The sequence below is a fragment of the Triticum aestivum genome, chromosome 7B, assembly GCF_018294505.1.
Source record: "Triticum aestivum cultivar Chinese Spring chromosome 7B, IWGSC CS RefSeq v2.1, whole genome shotgun sequence".
In the NCBI taxonomy this organism is placed as follows: Eukaryota; Viridiplantae; Streptophyta; class Magnoliopsida; order Poales; family Poaceae; genus Triticum; species Triticum aestivum.
The window spans coordinates 37,489,693-37,505,782 of record NC_057813.1 but is presented as its reverse complement, the minus strand read 5'-3'; the positions used below and the strand labels follow the sequence as shown (position 1 = coordinate 37,505,782).

Sequence of the window (16,090 nt, the reverse complement as noted above, 5' to 3'; positions counted from 1 at the left end):
ACTTAAACTAGTTTTGGCTTGTTCCTCGGATGGTCATAAGCATTAACATAATTGAATCTACTTTTGTATGGACCGAAAAACTATCAATGTGCAAAATTAACTAGCGAAAGTGGGATTGCACACAAGAGAGCTATAAATGCACTATCTCTCCCCCACTCTCCATCCCCAAGCTATAATCCATCTTGGTAGTTCATACTACTCATAATTCTATAGTGTTCAACTATCAAGTCTCTCATGGATCCAGTAGTCAACCAAGGGTGGACCTCATCTGAGATAGATAAGGCGTCGTCGCTCATTGCTAGGCTCAACACCATCAAAATCGTGTATGGCGACAACGATGACAAGAACAAGAAGCACAACTACATCGTGGATTCTCTTCATGCATTGTTCCCTTCAAAGACCATGAAACAGGTAATAGATCTTTATGTTGATCTCGCCATGGAAATGCATATGATGCAGTTGAGGGAGGGGTGCCATGTTACTGGTGGCAACCCACAAAATAGTTTCACCTTTAGTGACCTTATCAACAGTAACTATGAGCTACCGGGGGAGGAGAATGGTTCTAGCAGTACACACAATGTCTACAAAATGGGTGAACATGCAAATGAAAACTTTGCGGTACGAGAGGGAGAGGCAACAATCATGAACGATAATGAATTGTCCTTTGGTTGTGCAATGGGGGATATGAGCATCGGTGAGGCACTGCTAATGGTACACACCAACAAGAAGGAGGTGTTGGACAATAATATGTTCACAGATCAATCAATTGTTACGCCACATCAATGGGGTTTTGGAACAAGAAGGAGCACAGGTTCGTCCATGGCTATACATATTCTTCTTTGTCATGTAGTTTTAACTGTTGTTTGTTTAAGTGAACATATATACTAATTAAGAGTGTGTGCAATTTATTATGTGATATTGTAACTTAAATTCTTGATGATATTGTACTTTACTAAATGTACACATGGAAACTATTCAATTTCCATTTACAGCATGGGTGGCCTTGTTAACGAAAACTTTGAGGTGAGCGAGGAGGAGGATACAACCATGGATGATAATGGATTTTCATTTCGTTGTGCACTGGAGGGTACAAAAATCACGAATACAGAGGAGGCTCGGGTGATGGTAGACAAGAACAAGATGGTGGTGTTGGAGAACAATATTCGCAATGATCGACCAGTTGTTGCCCCACATCGGCGGAAGTCATGGACCAAAGAGGAACACATGTTAGTCGACAACTATATTCTTCCTTATCATGTAGTTTTAGTTTTTATTTATTTAAAATCAACATATGCTAATTAATCATGTTTGCAAATTAATTTTATGAGGCGGGTAGGTTAAATTTGCAATGATATTGCACTTTAGTAAATGTATATATGGGCATTTTCAATTTACATTTCTGTATACTAATCCCTGCAATTTTGATATCGATAAACTTTATTTTCTACTTTTCTTGCTTACCAAAATTATGTGATTTGACTTCAATTAAATAATAAGAAGGCATTAAAATAGCCCATTAAATTCCAGTATGGTACTTCTTGTCCCAAGCAAACAAATAAATTATCTATACTTGTTGTCGTCTCACTATAGAAAAATATAGGTGTGATAATTTTGAAATTGTAATATGCTCCAGTTATCATTATGTTACAAAATGTTCGTTCACAACTCCATGATTCATCTTTCTATCAACAATTTAACCTAACAATTCTCTTGAAACTTATGTCCACAGGTTATTTCTTCATGGGTTGCAAGTCTACGGTCGTGGCGACTGGAAAAACATATCCAAGCACTTCGTCACCACTAAGACCCCTGTCCAAGTTTCAAGCCATGCACAAAAGTTTTTCAAGAGAATAGAGAAAAAGAAATCGTCAGGGACAAAGCGTTACAGCATCAATGATGTCAGGCTCCACGATGACGATCCGTTAGCAGTAGACAATAGTTCTGCCACCCAACAAGTTCTTTCTTTCACCAGCCTCAACAATGACTCAAGCTTTAGGTTGCAGCCTCCGACGAGCTCGTTCGCAATCATGAACAACCAAACTCAGTTATGCTCCCCTTACATATATAATCAACAAGTGGGTCCGCAACCAATGGGTAGTGCGCAGCAGATGATGGGTTCTGTTGCAGCTGTAATGGACGGGGTAGGAACCTATGTGCCTGATTGCCAACAAGGGTCAGCTTGTTTTTATCGTGGTAATGTCTGAACAATATTATGTTGATCGTAGGCTTGGGCAATGTTTGGAATGCTAGCCAAGCATGTGCCCCATGAATAAGCGGATTGTTCTCTTCAAGATGGCAACAATAACATGCTCAAGACAATACGGCGGACATGTGTGTTTAGCAAGTCAACAAAGTATTCTGTTTCTATTGAAAAACAATATATTTCACATTCCATTGTCTCTTAATCTTAATACAATGTTCGTCATCCCCCTTAATTAATAAGATTATATAGTGTTGTTGTATTACCACATGAAAGTGTACATGTTGTCTCGATACATGGTTGTTGCCTACGTTATGAGATTGCTATCACCCCATGGAAAAGCACAAGAATCTTTGTTGACTAAATTAAATAAGATTCAGTTGCCAAAATACTTAAAAAGTCAGATATTCTACTCGATAGTCGAGATCCTGCTATATTAACACTAGTTTATCTAAAGCATGCATGTTGGATCTTCCTGTTTTTAGTCCAAGAGGCCGAGATAATCAATTTTGTGTGGTGTTGCTATGTTATGTCAATGTATTGCCTATATATAAATTGATGATAAAGTTGATATATTTGATATAAATTAAAATTAGGGATTTCATTCTTTTTGACTTGTTACTGTACGTAGGGTAAAACACCCCATAGCCTTACTCTTTATTCCTCTCCAAAGAACAATATGTACAAAGGATCCTAGCTACAAAAGGTGACAAAATGATTTCATGTTTCACCACTATTGCTCCCACTTGGTCCAAAAATGGTACACATAAAGGCTTTTACGGGGCTGCTACAAACCCTTCCATAAATTCTCTTCGCCCCCCCCCCCCACCCCATTTCCACCCGTGTGGGGCCCACCGTCACCCTCGTCCAATTAAAACGCGCTAGTTCAGGAATCAGCTTGTATACTTATGTAAAGATCCCTACGTCTAGCAAAACACCACTTGGTCACTAGGGAGTCAAACAGAGAAACCAATTGGCTATAAAAACCTTACGCTCACCATCATTTTAAATCCCAACACTCTCCATGATATTAATTTTCTGTCTCATTTTCACGCTCTTCTTGCTCTAGACACCAAGGATTGGGACATATGCATGGAAGATTGTAGAAATGGCCGAGATAGCCAAAAGAAGAAATTAACAGCTGAACATTTATCGAAATGGGTCTTTTCATAAGAAACATTAGCTAGTGTTTGTCTTTCCTTATTTTCGCTACGGAAGTTGATCTAGTCCCCTGAAATTCATCTATGCCATCGTAACTTGGACCGTTGTCTCATATCTATCGTATTTTTTCCCATTAACATGTGAATTTATGGAGAGTCTTTAATTAGTATACTAATAGATGGAGACATCGAATGACATATTGGAAGTATATATGGGTAGTTGGGAAGAATGAGTAGGATACTTGGATGGAGAAGTGTGAGATGCCACTAGTCCAAGATAATGACGTGGAGGTTCTATAGAAGTGATTCGGTCATCAGTCGGCAATTCCACAAAAACGGGTGCTTCAGGCCAAGGAAGAAAGACATACTCTATCATTTGTTACATCCTTGTCATTTTCCCTAATTAGATTTTTTTTTGTATTTTCACTGTTTTTAGGATTAGACTTATTGTTGTCTACCTTTATTTACTGAACAATAGATTTATTGTTGTCTACCATCATTTACTAATGTCGGTTACATCCTTGTAGTTTTTTTTCTTACTAAACAATAGACTTATTGTTGTCTATCGTTATTTACTAATGTTGGTTACTTCTTTTAAATGGCGCCTGCAAGAGAGGTTGAGCGATTGGAGCTATGTGATTAATGCATTTCTTTGGTCTCATGGTTGTGATGTTGGTCACCGATGGGTGGAATCTCAACTCACCGGCCCCACTCTATGTCGGCGGGAAGTGGAAACTTCCCATACTGCACCACACTAGGCCCTGAAGAGTCGCTGGAAACCATATTCTTACCTCTAATAGAGGAAACCATGTATGCTAATGAGGACATCTATAATGTACCCCTCCTTCGTTAATGTCATGGCCTTAGGCGAAAGGTAGTTCACCGGCCACACAAGAAAGAGGTCTAGTTGTCCACCATCTAGAAATCAAGATTGGGAGGCTCAAGGCGTTCACAACTAGGAGACCAAGAAAGGAAGGCGTCCAACCGACTCAAGACTAGGTATAAGTACCCGTGTGCCGAAACCAAAAGAGGCCACTTTACTTCAATAGCTAAGAAGAAGGAAGTGAAGCCCCAGTCTAGCCCTAGATTACATATGATCTTAGACATCCCGTCAAGATCGACCACAAAATACCCCAACAACTTAGTGTACAAATTGCTTGACCCACACGTTGTACTCGCTGATATATAATTCAAGATAAGCAAGATTAGGGTTGTTACTCGCTTCACCGGGCCTCATGCCTGGGTAAAGTAGTCTCCCCATTTATGTTTGATAACTTGAGGTTAAGTCACATTTTCATACAACCCCACAAATGTTATCATACTGTTGTCGGGGTACTTTGCGAAACACCTTCAACAGTTGGCACCAACTGTGGGGAACCAAATCAGATTTGCGAAGATAAATATCCTTGGTATCCATAGACAGTAGGGAAAATGTTGTCGAAACCACTAAGATTGAGGATAACATCAGAAGACATGCAGGCTGCAAGGAAACCACCATCATAGGGCAGATCTGGTCCAATACCCGGAAACTCGTTACGGAATGCGAAAGGAGGCTATGCGGAGGACATTGAGGATGGCACTCTGGCAGCGGTGGAAGCATCACCGAGTTGGCGACCACGTCATGGGACGCCAACCCGTGTCAATGGCAACATGCATAGAGGCACAACCCCAACAACGAACCAACGAAACAAGCACTCCCGACATCTTCCAAACCGCTTCGGCAACCACATCCACATTGGAGAAACATGTAGCCCGAGTGGAGGCCCAAGCATGATGAGCAAGCACTTGCCCAGATCACCCTACGGACCACATGTGGAGCCGGCACAACCCCAACAACGAACCAATGAAACAAGCACTCCCGACATCTTCCAAACTGCTTCGGCAACCACATCCACATTGGAGAAACATGTAGCGTGAGTGGAGGCCCAAGCCTGATGAGGAAGCACTTGCCTAGATCACCCTACGGACCACATGTGGAGCCGGCAGATTACCAAATCTCTCCCTGATCGACCAAACCTGCGGTAACCTTTCTGTCTTTCGAACTCGCCTAAGATCACCCTACAGACTGCATGTGGAGCCGGCGGGTTACCAAATCTCTCCCTTTGTTGACATCAAATACTCTTCATTGCATCGTGATCATAGTGGCATCATTTATAAGAGCATTTTAAATTTCGTCCGATGGTTCTTCTATCCACCCAGCACACACCGTGCTCCTAGCTAAACTAGGTAGATCATGGGCAACACAATTCGCCTCTCTAGGGGCATGCTCAAAAATAAAATGCGGAAAATCATAAGCTAAGTGATAACTATCATCAAATATTGCAGCCGCAATTCCCAAAGAATCATCCACCATTCTTCACCATCTCAATCACCTCGACATTGTCAGAATTCACCTCTATGCGATTGCACCCAACTGTTGTTGCTAAGTTGAGTCCAAAGCGCAAGGCCGTTGCTTCAGAGATAAGAGCATCTCCACACCATTCAATTTTCCCATTTCCAGCCGCAATGAACTTGCCATTTGAGTCTCTGATGATAGCTCCATAAGATCCTTAGAGTAAGTCTAGGTCAAAAGCCCCATCAAACCTGCGGTAACCCTCTAGAGGCCCACATATAAGTCTGACACGCCTAAGACAAAATGCTGCATCCTCATTATACGCAAAAGTAGCACGACCTTGGTACAGCCACCGTGTGCACGACCATTTCTCCTGGTGCTAGCATACCTGGTATTCTTCCGTTTTGCCACCCAATTTTCATCATCTCAAGAGCTCATAGGCTGATCTCCAAGTCTTAACCATGTTCATCTTACAGCCCGTTCATTAGCCTGTTTGTGAACACTTGACAATGTACACCCACACCGTAACATGGAGCAAGAAACCGGCGATGTCATCCAATCCAGGAATGAGGTGTGCATAGTTGGCTAAGTTGGGTAATGCAATGTATGGTACTAGGCGCCCCCGTGTCATGCAAAACAATCATTTCTCACCTCCAATATCCAAGGGAAATAAGGAGACGATTTCTTTTTTCCACACAAGAGCTTTATGTAAAGACTGCTACTAAAACTTGCATCTCATAGGAAATATAAATTTGAGCATCCAAACAGTAGAGATACAAAAGAAATGAGTCCTGAGAATTTTGGACGTAAGTTGTTAAGCGTAGTAGTTCAGGCTCGACTTCTTCTTGGCTTGGACTTGTATTATCCCCTCGTTGAAATCCTCATGGGTTACCTGCACAAGTAACGATCCAGATCAGAAACAGTAAACACTATCGACAAAACAGTAATCAGATGTTCTCCGCATAAAGCACATCTAACAATGCAAAGCAGAACATCGCAATTCCGTACGATGGACACTCAAACATGTGCAAATATTTGAATGGTAGCAACTATTGGATGTATGTCCCGATCCCTCAGCCAAAGATCAAACACATGCACACACATGAGAGGCAAATATTTCTTTCAGTTTTAGGATGATTAATCATCAACCGCATTTCCTCATATATCTATGCTACAACCTCCATCCGGAATTAACTGTCACTGAAATGAAAGTATCTTGACGCGTTCCAATGTGTAGATACACTCATTTCAGTGACAATTAATTCCGGACGGAGAGAGAACTTATTAGAGTTCTAATAGGCCTAAACACACACACACAAAAACTGCCCAGACTTAAAAACTCCTAGCACATTACATCTTTCAAACTGATTTCAATTCCTACTTTTTCTGAACACACCTTCATGTGCCAAGATAATTCCAACAAAGAATTTGAAGCAAGTGTAGACTGAGACAGGAAGATATTAAGTAGGCAGCTTTTAAATTAAGAGTCATAAAATTTCTAGCCAGTTCTGCAAATTTATGACTTAGTTTACTCAGTCCACCTGCCAGCTCTTAACTAAACTAATGGTTTTCTCCAAATCACCCGTTCAAAAGGTTTTCAAATGTAAGGGTGTTCATGAAACACCAAACAACATGGCCGATAAGTACAAAGGTATCACTCATTCTACTCCAGCTAGGGATGCAAAGTACAGTTATGAGAATGATATAAAGTCACACCTCTGTGGCATCTCGCCGTAGTGCGAGCATACCAGCTTCTACGCAAACAGCCTTCAGCTGCGCTCCATTGAAATCGTCTGTTGAGCGAGCCAACTCCTCAAAATTCACATCTGGGTTTACATTCATTTTTCGTGAATGGATCTGAAGACAGCCATAAATAGCACATTAGCTCAAGCGTGATTCACCAAAGAAAGAAACAAGATGAACAAACTTAAGCGAATAATAAAGCAACATGCTTTGAAAACCTACTTGCAAGATTCTAGCTCTTGCTTCTTCAGATGGATGAGGGAACTCGATTTTTCGGTCCAAACGACCAGATCGCAGCAGAGCAGGATCAAGGATGTCAGCACGGTTTGTTGCAGCTATGACCTGCAAGTTAACCAATAATGCATCATCAAGCATATGAACAAAATGATCAAATATAACTGATACACAATTATATAACACAACTAAAAGGATTTCTAGCAAAAAGGTACCAATTAATGTACATTCAGAACATCAAATATTGACCAATGCATTCAGAACATCGAATTGTGATCAATACTTTCTGAAAGCAACATGAGCATGACTTTGGCTTCTCTATTACAATGCAACAATGTCTAATCTTGGAAAGAAAGTGAATGGTCAACTAAACCACCCAGACAAGATCAGTCAGTTGGTGCACAGCAGCAAACCAAGAACGAATATTAGCACGTACCTTTATTCTCTCATCACTGCTAAATCCGTCCAGTTGATTGAGCAATTCCAACATAGTCCGTTGAACTTCTCTATCACCACTAACTTCACTGGAAAATAAAGTAAACTTCTTGTTAAAATATGTATGTAACAATGAAAACGTTTTTGTTTCACATGTTTCTAGACTATAAAGCTTTCCCACAGAAGGCAGAATTAGAAGCACAACAAGAATTCTAGCGTTTGTGATCATATATAGAAAATTAACACATCTACACCACATCTGTGGTAAAATCATCAGCCTAAAATAATGTGGGAACGAACTAACCGTCATAAGACATACCTATCGAATCTCTTGGTACCAATTGCATCAATTTCGTCAATGAAAATGATGCAAGGAGCTTTTTCTTTAGCCAGCTGAAAGGCATCCCGGACAAGCTTGGCTCCATCTCCAATGAACATCTGAAGATATCCAAAAGAATATCATCTATCCCTCTACTAGTAAGTAGTAACTATATCCAAGTAATGTACATAAAAAGGATAAGCTTATGCATGATAATGTAATGTTTGGTGTGATTGTTGAACAAGGATATACGATCAAACTGAATTTTAGCCATACCAATGAACTATGCTAAAAAATGTAACTTTCGTGTCCATAGATGATATATTCACCAGCTGCATCACAAAACTGAAAAAAAAACCTTCCAAACTAAGAAATGAAACCTCATGAATACAACAACAACAACAACAACAAAGCCTTTAGTCCCAAACAAGTTGGGGTAGGCTAGAGGTGAAACCCATAAGATCTCGCAACCAACTCATGGCTCTGGCACATGGATAGCAAGCTTCCACGCACCCCTGTCCATAGCTAGCTCTTTGTCGATACTCCAATCCTTCAGGTCTCTCTTAACGGACTCCTCCCATGTCAAAATCGGTCGACCCCGCCCTCTCTTGACATTCTCCGCACGCTTTAGCCGTCCGCTATGCACTGGAGCTTCTGGAGGCCTGCGCTGAATATGCCCAAACCATCTCAAACGATGTTGGACAAGCTTCTCCTCAATTGGTGCTACCCCAACTCTATCTCGTATATCATCATTCCGGACTCGATCCTTCCTCGTGTGGCCACACATCCATCTCAACATACGCATCTCCGCCACACCTAACTGTTGAACATGTCGCCTTTTAGTCGGCCAACACTCCGCGCCATACAACATTGCGGGTCGAACCGCCGTCCTGTAGAACTTGCCTTTTAGCTTTTGTGGCACTCTCTTGTCACAGAGAATGCCAGAAGCTTGGCGCCACTTCATCCATCCGGCTTTGATTCGATGGTTCACATCTTCATCAATACCCCCATCATCCTGCAACATTGACCCCAAATACCGAAAGGTGTCCTTCCGAGGTACCACCTGGCCATCAAGGCTAACCTCCTCCTCCTCACAGCTAGTAGTACTGAAACCGCACATCATGTACTCGGTTTTAGTTCTACTAAGCCTAAACCCTTTCGATTCCAAGGCTTGTCTCCATAACTCTAACTTCCTATTTACCCCCATCCGACTATCGTCAACTTGTCAGTACAATAACAATACTATATGCAGAGATGCTTACTAATACCTCATGTTAGGATATGTGTCTTGAAGGGCCCCAGCATTCAGTAACTGTTGATAATCACTCCAGGACACAGACAGGTTTCTGTTCTGTAAAATCTGATGCTTCACAAGAAGATGTTCCATGTTTGCCCTTCACAGATCTTTTATGCAGCAACATAATACACTTGAAGGTGACTATGGTATACGTGCACATGTTTTACTTTATGCACTTTTGTTTCTCCCACCGATGTTTAACTAATAATCATATACGAGGGTGTAGTCAACAACGGAAAGAACTAATGGAACAGCCATTTGAGAAAAGATGCATGCACCATTTTACTATCCTTAACAAACTCTCTTTCAGATCAAAAGTGCACATAAAGAGCAAACAGAAACACAAAGTTGCAAGTATCAACATGGTCATACAAAAAGGAACCACAAACTGATACATGATGGAGGCTAGTGAGTGAAGTAATAACCTGTACAAGCTGTGGCCCAGCTAATTTCAGGAATGTTGCATTAGTCTGTGCAGCACATGCACGAGCCATCAGTGTCTTCCCAGTTCCCGGTGGTCCATACAGAAGGACACCTTTGGAAGGACGAATACCCAACTTCTGGAACCGGTCTTTGTGTGTCATGGGCAGGACTATTGCCTCCACAAGCTCCTGAATCTATATCCACTAATACAAGATACAAATGATAAGATAAGATCCAAGAGCAACTGAGCACAGAAACATAACATTATTGATTTATTAAGTGATGGCTCGACCATTCTCGAAGGAGCAATAATAAGACTAAGAACTTGCCACTTTTCAGAGAGGAAACGCAAATAATTCCGATATTTATTCAGATAAAATACCTGCTTTTCAAGACCACCAACATCATTATAATCCTCAGTGGGTTTTTCATCCACTTCCATTGCTTTTACTCGTGAATCATAGTCTGAAGGCAGTGTATCTAATATAAGGTAGCTATCCTTGTTGACTCCGACCAAATCACCAGGCTTGAGCGTGTCTGGGTCAACTAGCCCAGCCACAGGGAGGAATATAGTCTGTAGTCAAAAAACAAATAAAGACGTGAATTTGATTCCTTATGTTCTTAAACTAAATGTCATGCTTAAGATCAAATTTTGGATTTCATAAAACGGTAAGAGCCTTTATCAATGTACAAATATTATCAATACAGATACATGTGAGTTCAGATGAGTCAAAACCATGACTCATGCAGGTATGTTGGAAGTTAACAGTTGGGTCGGTGCAGATTTTAAAATCATCTTTGCACCAAAATGATTCCATGCAAAGATGAGCTGACTTAAAATGCTAGCGTGGCACTACCATGTATGTTAGTCGCTTCCATTATTTTAATCATACTATCTATTTAGGAAACAAAAGGAAGCATCGATCTCATATGACAAAAAATCTAGGACCAGGTAAACAGGGAGTTTCTTACTTGTCTTGTGGAGGTCTTCAAAACAACACATTTGCCTTTCCTTTGTGAGTCTAGATCAATGTTAGCACCATCCTCCTCTGCTTCATCATCGGGGTTTATTTCCAAAACCTAGCACAATTTAAAAAAGCAGAAACCACATAAGTAAAAATAAAAACAATACAAAAAGTATATTCCAAAATTAGAAGAAAAATATGGTAAAATGTCAAAGCATAAGAAAGAGCAACTTCTGTAAATAGCAATTAGTTATCGCATTTCAAGTTGGGTCAAGGATGAAAGTATATTTGGACACTTCAGCTACTAAGAAGCACCATGCCATACTTTAAATATATCATAATATGAAAATTATTAGTGGTTAACCATCATATGTGGGTTTAATGTTAATTTACCCATACATTTTATAGGCTACTCAAAATTAATAGGTGTGAAAATACCAGTAACTAAGTTCCGACATGGATAAATATTAGTATTCCTAACCAGGTCGGCTAGAGCTGATAAAAGTAAAACACACAAATTAAAGCATTACTACTACAGTACCACTGCAAGGGCGGACTAGTTAACACTACTGACTTACCAGAGACGTAATAGAAGCAATTTTATACAAAAAACAATAAGTACTTTCTTACAAAGTCTTGCAGTGCTAATGCACATTAGGTTTTGCATTAACTATTAACATATATATCAGAATAAATAATTAAGCAAAAGGAAATTTTACCAGTAAGCATGCAAGTCATACTAAAGCACCTATACAAACATGAAGCTTTCACTGATCTGCCTCGCATGATCTGAGACCAATCTAAGAAGCAGGAAAACACAGCACAGTACACGATCTATAACCAGATTAAGGGCGCAGGAGTAAAATTTGAGGAGCAATCGCGGAATCTACAGGGAAATATTGTACCTCCACGGTGTTGCCGACGAGGTAGGGAAGTTGCTTGTTGAGCTTAATTTTCTCCTGGTTCTCCTTGGCTCTCGAAGGTCTCCACTTCCAGGTTTGTCCGTTGCAGCTCGTCCTGCGCGCCGCCGTCGGCCGAGGGGTGAAACAGAAACGCCAACCGATCAGGCCTAAACCCAAACCCTAATAAGAAATACTCCCTCCGTTCGGAATTACTTGTCGTAGAAACGGATGTATCTAGATGTATTTTAGTTCTAGATACATCCATTTTCGAGACAAGTAATTCCGAACGGAGGGAGTAGAACAGAGGGGCGAGTCCCGCGAGACCCCCTGCTCAGCCCCGGCGGAGGCGAGGGGGGTCTGGGTTTGGTAGGGCGCGGCTTGCCTTGAGGACACGGGTCTCGTTGTCGAGGAGGCGGGAGGCCCGGCCGACGTCCTCGACGGACATGGAGGCCATCTGGTCGTCCTCCGCATCGTCAACGGCCATCGGCGCCGCCGCAGCGGGCGCGGGTGACGACATCGGCGTAGGGTTTAGGGGTGCGGCGGACGAGACGCGGCGTCGAGATAGAGTGAAGGAGGCGAGGAGAGAGACGGAGAGAGAGAAAGTTCGTTCGTGCTTTCTTTCTGGGCAGCTATCTGCGCCGGGGCACCGGCCCAATTGTTGGGCCGGTCGAGCCCGAACCGTCCGATGCGGTGCGCGTCAACCATCAGATCTGCGCGCAAGTGTGTACCTAATGAACCGTTGCAGCAAAAAATAGAATGTTTGTTGCAACCGTGCTAAGACGCGCCACAACGAGGAAAACAGGGGAGCTGGACCCCCCCCCCCCCCCCCCCCCGCGTCTGCTCGTCCCCAACCCGCGACGGCGGCGGCCGGATCCGCCGGTTTTTTGTTCCCCACGACCGAATCACCTCGAGGAGGGGCTCCCTCATCTATCAAGTGCCCTTGTACTTGCTTCAACCATGTCTTACATCCGTAATGACCTCCTTGCCGCCATGGATTTGGGCTCGAGCTCCGCTGCCGTTCATGGCCGAAGTCCACTGAGGAGGGAAGACCCTGGTAGTAGTGGACCAGTGCTGCAACGGTACTACAACCCTAGTGTGGTCTTCCAAGATGCAGCACGGCATGGCCGAGATGAAATTGATCTGGTATGAATTCCAATTGCAAACCCTAGATCCTTTTGTTCACAAAAATATTTTGCAACCTTTGATGAGCATGAGATTGAAAAGAGATGTTGTCAACATACTTGTGCTTGATTTTTGTGTAATATTACTGAGATGTTGTCAATTAATGCTAGTAAGATGTTTCTTCCTGCTGTCTGCTAGTAAAATGTTACAAGTATGCGTTGCATTTGCTACATGCTACTTGCTGGATGTTGCATGTTGCATCCTAAAATGCTGCATGCAGGAATTGTTTTGGAATTATGATTGCCATGCTGCGTTCACTTTTTTTGTTCGCGCTTTTTACGTGTTTTTTCACGCAGCAAAAAAATGACTTGGGTGCTGATTTTGTTGCAGAATGTTGCTGTTGAGCCATCAATTTTTCTTGATGATGATATGCAAAATGTTGTGCATGAAGAAGAAGAAGATCGCATTGATCTGAATGATACTCCGCGAAATGATAGTGACGATTCGTTGCAACTGAACACGGATGGTGTAGATCCAAATCATGGCAATGCCCGTGTGGCTAGTGACTATGCCAATGAAAATGCTGCAACACTTGTTGATGAACCGGATGAAGATATATCATCACAGCCAGTTGTCCCTTTTGTTGGAATGGTCTTTGACAATGTTGAAGAAGCTCAGCGCGTTTACAATGAATATGCCTCGAAGATGGCTTTGGTACTCGCATTGTGACATCAAAGTATAGTAGGAAAAATAGCTCGGGTCAGAAGTGCATTCTAATCTATAGAGTTTTTGAGTGCATACACTCACGGAAAAAATCCTTCGAAGAATGTTGGTGGTAGCATTTCTGATGGAGCTGCAACAAATGAGTGTGAAGATGTTGATATGAACTATGCGAGTTACAAAAAATCTCCAAGCAAACAAGCTGGCATCTATATGGATGTGAGCGACAAGAGGAAAAGAAACCCGTTGGAGCGGTATGATTGCAAGGCTCGTATGGGTGTTAACCTCAAAGACGGTAGCTGGGTTGTGACAGTTTTTGAGGTCGATCACACACACCAGCTGATGTTGCAAAGGGGGCGTCGGAGATTTTGCCGCTCTCACAGAAAGATCCCAGATGCAGACATGCAGTACATCACTTCACTGCACTATCACAACATATCAATGGCTAATATGATGGGCTTGCTTGGAGATGCACGGTGTTGGGATCCGAGGAGTTTGCCGTATGTGAAGACTGATGTGACAAATGCAAGAGCAAAGCTGTGAAGGGGCCTGTCAGAGCGTGATTTGGAGCTGACAATCGAGTACTTTGAGAGAAGACAAGTGGAGAATCCCAACTTCTTTTTCTGGAAGCTACAAGAAGATGGAGCTGTTAGGGCGCTTTTCTGGGTTGATGGGAGAACAAGGGCCTTGTATCCAAAGTACAAAGATTGTGTGTTTTTCGACACCACATTCTGCACAAATCGCTACAACTTGCCCTTTGCTCCGATTGTTGGCATTAACAACCACACACACACTGCTTGCTTGGGGTGTGCTTTGTTTCCTGATGAGACCATCAAAACTTTCAAGTGGGTGTTCCAGCAATGGATGTTGGCAATGAATAATGAGCATCCGTTGAACATTATGACTGATCAAGACCAGGCAATGGCTACAGCCATCTCAATGGTATTTCCAGATTCAACACATAGATGTTGCAAGTGGCACGTCTTCTGGGTTGCAAGGACAAAACTAGGGAAGATGCTGGGCAAGGATGAGCCTTTTGCAGAAGCATTCTATGGTTGCATTAATGGTTCAGATACCGTTGAGGAGTTTGAAGAACGGTGGAAGCAGATGGTCAAGTTGTTTGGTGTAGCTGATAAGAAACACCTCAAAAACATGTGGAACAGCAGGGAGACGTGGGCTCCTGTGTACTTTAGGAATAAGTTCTTCCCATTCACAGGAACAACTGGGCGCTCCGAGGGCCTGAATTCCTACTTCAAGACTTTAAATCATCATGGAGACTCGGTTTGGACATTTGTGCAACAGTTTGAGCTTTGCCAGGAGCTAATGCTTGATCGTGAAGACAATGCGGGCTTCATCAATGAAGCGACAAGGCCGCCACTCTGGGGCAAGTAAGTCCAAAGTCATGTAGCATTTTTTTTAGTTTTCCAGTACAGTTTGGTTGCAGCATTTGAATGAAACATATGTAGTAATTCTTATTGATGTTGGAAGCTTTTTTGTTTGCAGTTACAACATTGAAAAGTAGGCTGCAGATTTCTATACCAGAGAGGTATTTTCTAAGTTTCAGAAACTATTGGCTAAATCAACAGGCTATGGGCTGCAATACCAGCTGCAAGGGAATGTCATCTGGTTTCGCCTTGTTGCAAATGATGGCATCAACCCTAAAGTGTACACGGTGTGTGTTGCCCCTGAAGATCATACATACATGTGTAGTTGGAACATGTTTGAGATGTGTGGGCTGATCTGCCCACATATCATCCGTGTCATGGTGCACCTGAACGTGCAAGCGATACCTGCGAATGACATGCTTCCAAGATGGTCTAAGAGAGCAACCGACCTTGCACCTAAACCAGGCAATGGGCATAGAGCTATGCATTTCGGTGTCCCTGTAGGACCTTGAAGTATGTCTAGAGGGGGGTGATTAGACTACTTGACCAATTAAAAACTTAACCTTTTCCCAATTTTAGAGTTTGGAAGATTTTAGCAATCTTTGGACAGGTCAAGCAATCATCACACAAATCAAGCAAGCATGCAAAGAGTATATAGGCAGCGGAAATTAAAGCATGCAACTTGCAAGAAAGTAAAGGGAAGGGTTTGTAGGATTCAAACGCAGTTGGAGACACGGATGTTTTTGGCATGGTTCCGATAGGTGGTGCTATCGTACATCCACGTTGATGGAGACTTCAACCCACGAAGGGTAACGGTTGCGCGAGTCCACGGAGGGCTCCACCCAAGAAGGGT

The 16,090-nt window shown here is 42.3% G+C and overlaps 2 pseudogenes; one reads left to right on the top strand and one right to left on the bottom strand.

Annotated features, from left to right (window-relative positions):
* The first annotated feature begins 234 nt into the window (after positions 1-234).
* On the top strand, positions 235-2,204 carry LOC123156183 (uncharacterized; annotated as a pseudogene).
* Positions 2,205-6,506: 4,302 nt separating this feature from the next.
* On the bottom strand, positions 6,507-12,527 carry LOC123161846 (26S proteasome regulatory subunit 6A homolog; annotated as a pseudogene).
* Between the last annotated feature and the right edge of the window lie 3,563 nt (positions 12,528-16,090).